At 35.4% G+C, this 7,442-nt stretch overlaps 1 non-coding gene across 1 annotated transcript; it reads left to right on the top strand.

Annotated features, from left to right (window-relative positions):
• The first annotated feature begins 815 nt into the window (after nt 1–815).
• LOC116132726 lies at nt 816–923 on the top strand. Its single transcript, XR_004128449.1, has one exon. It is a non-coding gene; the product is annotated as a small nucleolar RNA R71 (small nucleolar RNA).
• The last annotated feature ends 6,519 nt before the right edge of the window (nt 924–7,442 follow it).

Genomic DNA, 7,442 nt, shown 5'->3' with positions numbered 1-7,442 from the left:
CTCGGTTGGTTCCCTTCAGCTTTCTCTTTCCCTGCATGATCAAATAAAGGCTCATTAGTTTCAGAATTAATCTCCTTGTTTATTACCTTCCCACTCCGTAATATTGTTATTGCATTTGCTTGCTCAGGTTGGCTTGGTAATTTCCTAGAGACATGGCCTTGTAATGCTTATACTATTTGTCCTATCTAAACCTCCATCTTCCTTATGGATGCATCCTACTGTTGGAATCTCTGTTCAAAGTTTTGATTTGTCTTTTGAGACACTGATTCAAGTTATTCAATGTTTCTTCCAATGAAGGTTTCTGCTGTTGCATATTGTGATCAGAACTCCCCTGTTGTTGATTGTTTCTCCAAGAAAAATTGGGGTGATTTCTCCAACTAGGATTGTAAGTGTTCGAATAAGGATTATGAGGCCTTTGATTGTAAGAATTCATCATGTTGGCTTGTTCCACAAATTCTGGAAAATTCTCACTAGAAGGACAAACCTTAGTAGTATGACCAACTTTTCCACAAATAGCACATACCTATTTGGAACCGCTCTGTCCTTGTCCTATCATCATGTAGCCCATTATCTTCATTTGCTTGGTCAATTCAAACACTTGCATTGCCAATTCAGTGTTAGCACTTACTTCATAAATTCCTTTCGATTTTCCTCTAACACCATTCTGCTGGGAATTGGCTCCAAGCATCGCATACAACTCGTAAGTCTCTTTTGTAGTCTTTTCTCCTATGGCGCCACCTGTAGCATTATCAACTATGGCTTGACAAGCTTGTGTCAGTCCATCATGAAAAAATTGGTTCAACAACTTTAAAGGATATCTATGATGTGGACATTGAACTAAAATCAATTTAAAACATTCCCAGGCTTTATGGAATGGTTCACCATCAATTTGAGAGAAAGTAGCAATTTTACCTCTTAATTCAGTAGTCTTTGCATGAGAGTAGAATTTACCCATGAGCTTGTTGTAAAGTGCATCCCAAGTGGTAAGTGAAGTTGGTGTCAAAGACATGAACCAACTCTTTACTGCATCCTTCACCGCGTATAGAAAGCATCTCATCCGCAATTGATCTTCATTTAAATTCTGCAAAGGAAAAGTTTGCATAGTTGAGTAAAAATCATGAATAAAAGTTAAAGGATCCTCAGTGGCTATTCCATGAAATGAATGAAGCATATGAAAGTGAATATTCTTCAGCTTATAATTCCTTGCTACGACACCTAGGACTATGCAAGAAGGCAACGTTCCAATGGTAAAACATGCATACTCCTTCATAGGATAATGTCAGTTAGCCATTTCTTCTTCGAATTCAGAACTTGATTCAAATGACACTTCCAAATTTTTTGGTTCTCTTCTCTTCCTACCGATAAAATTCACTCTATCGAAGTAAGGAACACTTCTTCGTCCAAGGATCGGTGACCTTGCATTCAAGAACTCACACACCAAAGAGAATATAACAAAAGGTAATCCAAATAAAAGAAATAAAACAACAAAATTAAAGATCAAAATAAACTAAAATAATGAAAAAAATTAAAGCATGTGTTATCAAAGAAAATTGAATATCTTAAACAACTCCTTGGCAATGGCGTCAAAAACTTGATAGACAAAATTCTAATTTCTCGCAAGTGCACGAATCGCTATCGTAGTATAGTATGCAAAAGCAAGGGTCGATCTCACAGAGAATTGTAAGTTATCAATTAATTTAATAACATGCATCAACCAAATAAAGTAACAAAATTAATCAACTAATTAATAATTCTAAAATAACTAAAATTAACGATTAAAGTAAAGACGGTAATAAAACGAATGAGAAACAATTGAGTAAAGGTCTAGATATCCAATTTCACCTTAATCATCCTACTCTATGCCAATAATCAAACTATTGTTTTCTCAATTCAAATCCTAGGGTCTATACTCACCAAATTAAGGTATTACCGTAAGGCATTCAGGATTAAACCTAGTGCTTTCATCATTAAACTAGCTAGGGTGTATAGTGTCTAGTAATTACTAAAAACCCATTAAGATTACGAGTACCCAAAGTTCACAAACCAATTTGTATCTGTTAGGGCGTTTGTACAGACACAAATCATTCATTCACAAGAGCTATTCAAGATTAGCTAGGGCGTATAGTCTAACCTTGACTCACACAATCAATTAATCAATTATTAAAGATGATCAAGCAACGGTAACGATTAAAGATAGAATAAACAACAATGAATGAAACTAAGATTGTAATGAATTGATTAAACAAGTAATTTAGATAAAAAAACATGGAGTATTCAAATTAAATTACATTGGATACACTACATAAGGGTTTAGCTACTCATAATTGCAAGAGAACAAACCTTAATCTTACTAATAAGCATTTGGATCATAAATCCACAACAAACAATCAAGACTTAGTTCCTTGCCTCTCTAAAATCCCTTCTCCAAGTTAGGCCAAATATTTACAAAGTTTGGAATCCCTAAAATACGAAATTAGTTGCCCTTTTATAGTTTTTACAAATTATGGCAATTTTGTAATAATTGGAAGATCAAATTAGGTTGGAAATGCGCATTTTTTGCATTCTACTCGAATGGCGCCGCGGCACAACTCTTGACGATGTGTGCTTCGATAGAACCCTATCCATGCCAGGGCTCGAGTTGAATTTCGCCGATATATGCCACGATGCCATAACTCTATGCTGCAACACAATTAGGATTGTGCCGATTTGCGCTGCGACGTGGAAAACTGTGTCGCGACGCAACCATGAAGTTCCACTTTTTTCTTCTTCATGTCTTGATTCATTCGCATTCTAATGAGTCCCAATGGTTTGAACATCAACGCACATATGAATCATAAATTTTGCGCCTGAATTCCTGAAAACACACACAAACTCGTGATTTTGGAAGATAATGAAACATGGAAGGAATTTCATCATAAACAATGCATTAAACCATAAAGTCCCTACAATCTCATCCCAAAATCACTAAATATATATGCATTTCCCACACTCATCATCATTTAGGCCACCAAGGCATTTAAATCAGTTTGTGTTGATGTCATCCTGGTGGCCATCCATAGTAGCAATGGTAGTCGACACAGATGGTAACTATTGCTATTCAATTTCTTGAATTTATTATAAATTATAAATAAAATTTTATAAAATAAAATTATTTTAATACTTATTGAAACAGTTTTATCATTATAAAATTTTTAAAAATATGTAGGGCTGGAGAGTCTTAACAAGGGGGGGTGAGGGTTATTTTTCACCCAGAATCACCCATTTCACCCAGAATCACCCGCGGTCTCCGCGGTCTCGTCAATCCAACTGGTTTTTCCCAAAAACCGATAAAACATAACCCCCCCTAATATATTCCTAAACCCGATTTTCCACCGGTACCTATTTTGTCACTCTTCCATCGGTTTTCCCCCAAAATCTTCATTCTTCATCTTCAAATCTTCGATTCTTCATTTCTTCTTTGAAAATCTGCACTTTTGTTTTTTTCATCTTTATAACTTCAAATCACTTTTGCTTTTCTTCAATTTTGATGTGCAATCCATTTAGAAATATAAAACAAAATTGAAGAAAATCAAATGCAAAACTGAGTCTGCATTCTTGTGGGTCTCAGCTTGGGAATCAAGTGAGTGAGTTCCGGCTTGTTTTCCATTGAAGATCAGATAGAATTTTGCAGACTTTAGTAACCAAGTGCGGGGATTTATCTTTGGTTGAATAAAAATTAGATTTTGATGCAAAGAAGAGAAGCAAACAGAATATTTTCAGGTGAAACGAAGCTGGGTTTTTGAGAAGGGGCTTTAACATTGCTTATAGTGATGTTGTCCCAAGAGATATAGAGGTTTAAGAAGGGAAGTGAGTTGACTTGGTGAGTTGGGAGCCACTTGGGTTTCCCCCCCCCCCCCCCATTGCTGAACCATGGCTTATGCAGAAGTAGAGGTAGGAGAAGTGGTTGAAAGGGTAATAGGAACATTATGCTTAAAATTTCTTAACATTTTAGTTTGAAGCTCAAATAATTTTTTACATAAAATTTTATTTATTTCATTACCATTTTAACGTATATAATATTTTATTGCACAAGTTAAGAGAAAAATAAATATATTATAAACTTTTTCTTTTTAATTTTTGGTTTTAAATATTGAGTTTGAAATTTGGTGATTTAAGTTATATTATTATTAAATAGATAGAAATTGAAGTCAAAGGGGTTGTGTTTTTAATTTCAAACCTTGTAGAGACTAATCTGTATTTTTAAGGGTGTGGTTTGTTAATTTCACAACTTGTTGAATATGCTGACGTCATCAATTGGACCGGTCAACCCAGGATCGCTCGCCTAAGACCGGTGACCTCCAGGAGGCGACCCGAGGTCAGGCCCGGGTGGGTTTAAAATGTATTTGGGGTGCGTTTGGTTTATTATTTTGGGTAGATTTTGGGATAGTATTGGTAGTTGATAGAGGAGTATTACGAGATAAAATATAAAAATTTATGAAAAAGCCCCAAGGTTTACTAATTATAAACACCCCAATATATTAAAATATTGTAAAATGAGACAAACACCCCTAACACCCAGTGCCAGATTCCGGCCACCACTGCTAGATTTGGCGCGAAAAATTGGATAACCATAAAATCCGTCGGATCGGCGGGTATTCAATTGATATGGCCTTTTCGCCATACCACCATGGATCTGGCTACAAAATGCCAGATCTTAGGCCGGATGTGGCCTTCGACGGCCGAAAAAGGCCAACTTGTGCCGTCAGCGACAGCCAAGATATGGCCGTTGTTGTTTGTCATGATGGCCAAGATTGGCCGTCGTTGACGATTCAACGGCTGCCATTTCTTTGGCTGTCACTGACACAGATCTGGCCATTCCGTCCATTTTCGGGTCGTGTGTGACTATTGTGACAGATTCCGGCTACCACCAGCAGTGTGCCAGAATCGGACAAGTATTGTTAGTGGGGGTGTTTCTTTTAGATTTTAAACTTTTTTTGGGGGTATTTAATGAAATTAATAAATTTATGGGTCAAAAGTAATTAAAAAAATAGCCTAATATTTTGGGAATAACGTGCCAACAACATTTTAATAGATTGAGATATGGATAAAAACAATAAGCCAACGCACCCTTGTTTCTCAGTGAATACTGAATATACATATAATACTAATTCTAAATCTAATTACCTAAACACATAACTATAGCTTTTGAAACTCACAGCAAAAAAAAAAAAAAAAAAAAAAAAAAAAGATCTACCAACACACCTTCAAATCATTTTTAGAGTTGATTATTTCTAAGATGACTAAAAAATATAGGTTTGAGCTACAATAATCCCAAACATACTCCAAATTATTATCGAGAGTAATTGGATTCAACAATACGTACCTGTAACTATAATGAAGAAGATCACAGTTTTGATAAAAGTCATAATGCTATGTTTACACAAACTAATAAGTCAATGCAGCCTCTGTATATATCTTTTCCATCTTTGGTCTTATCAATTATCAAGATCTTTTGAAACATAATATCAACGTATAGATATGGAATACATTATAAGTTACCTTTCCGGCCAACATGGTACCAACAGTATTCAGGACTTGATTCTAGGTAACACAACTGTTCCACATTTTGGTCAAAACTGAGTTCCCAGGTTTGAATGCAATTCTACTTAAGAAAACATCTTCAGTAAATGCCGTCCATGCATCCTAACAACACACAAAATCAATCATTGAGACTATTTCCACATTCTATCTTTCGGAAATTAATTAGGCAACCTTTTCAAGTATTGTTTGATTTCTTAGAAAGAATGTGTGAGAGGCAAGTTTACCTGAAGGATGGCAAAGACCTTCTCTGCAACTATTTTTGCTGGGTGTTGCTCCTCTTTGCTGTAGTTTGTCTGGGTGGAGACAAGCCTGGCTTTTTGATATGCCTTCTTCACATGTGAGCTGTCGATGAGGTTTGTTAAAGGAACGCATACCAACCACTTTGGACCACAATATCTGATATATATAGTCTATAACATATGAAACTACAGTATTAATTCTAGGATAATAGTAGAACAGCAATTAATATAAAATTTAAAGGTCTTACATATGTGGGCTGAAAGCAGCAAACGGATATTGGTTTCCTTACCAGATGCCCACAATCTTATTCTTCTTCCAAAAGCTCCATTTCAGTCATAGTTTTTGCCAAAACGAAATTATATAATACACAATTTAGTTACTTTTATCTTGATACAGAAAATGTAGATGAATTCACAGTTGCCAATAATTGAAGTTGTTCACATACCAGAACATGAAAATTGGCATTAAATGCGGACAAGCAAAACACAAACAAGGTTTCAGACTGAATACAAAGTCACTCATATCTTCGTTTATTGGCATTTACCTAGAGTAAACGTGTATTATCCTTTATACAATTTTGTATGACAATTATATTATTGTAAAACCTAATTGTGGTATGTTTCATGCACCCTTATGCTCAAATATTGATTAGCATTAGGAGCTTACATGTTCTTCTGGGTTTTCTTTTACTTCTCAGTTGTCCAGTTCCTTTGTTCGCCCTGTCATCAGAAGGAGGGAATCTATTATGGATTGGCTTGAATTGAAATTAACATGGTTATTATGCTTATGTTTGGTGGTAGTTTACCATGGGAGAATGCATATGCACGGTTCCATGTCCTTGAATTTCTCGATCTAAAACTTCATTAACCTTAGACCTTCTGCATAATAAACAAGAAATTAAGAACAAGGATCATATAATAATCAGGATATGTTAAGGGAATTTGAAAAAAAGTAATAAATACTTTCAAATTCACTGTTAGATTTCAATGATTTTATATCGGCTCACTCATTTATCTGTTGACCATCGTACCTTCAGTTTTTCAGTTAAAAAAGGGTATTTTGGTCCCCAATGCTAAAATTTTGAAGTAAATTTTTGGAATAAAGCTAGTTCTTGATATACTTTTCAGGTAGATTATTTAAAAAATTTGCCTTAATTAGAATATGTTATTGAATTTAAATGCAAGTATCGCACCATTAGCCACTTGATTGTGTTTTTGTTGTATGATGATGAAGTGTGAGTGTGAAAGCTCTCCTTGGCCCAAGCAAGGGCCTCATCGATGGAAACTGCTTCGCCAATTCCATCTCTATAGTCAGAATTATCTCAATCACATAGGAACTCATAACATCGTCATCAACTACTTGTTCTTCTTGACAGAGTACTGAAGAGGCAGCAGGAGATGAAGGGAGTTTGTGAGTTGTAAATCATCCACACCACACTTTGATACTTGAAATGATTGTGTTCAAGACTAATAATGGTTCTGGGATGAAACACGTCCTGACAATCCATAATAAAAAGCTTCTGCAAAACTCATTATTGTTTTCATTTTCCATGCCTTCACCTTCACCTCCCTTGTCTCGGCTCACCTCATCATCTTCATCATCTCCTGAATTCCATCTACATG

This window comes from Pistacia vera, unplaced genomic scaffold (assembly GCF_008641045.1).
Source record: "Pistacia vera cultivar Batoury unplaced genomic scaffold, PisVer_v2 Contig259, whole genome shotgun sequence".
NCBI classification, from domain to species: domain Eukaryota; kingdom Viridiplantae; phylum Streptophyta; class Magnoliopsida; order Sapindales; family Anacardiaceae; genus Pistacia; species Pistacia vera.
The sequence above is the reverse complement of the archived record's forward strand: the minus strand, read 5'-3'. Positions and strand labels throughout refer to the sequence as shown.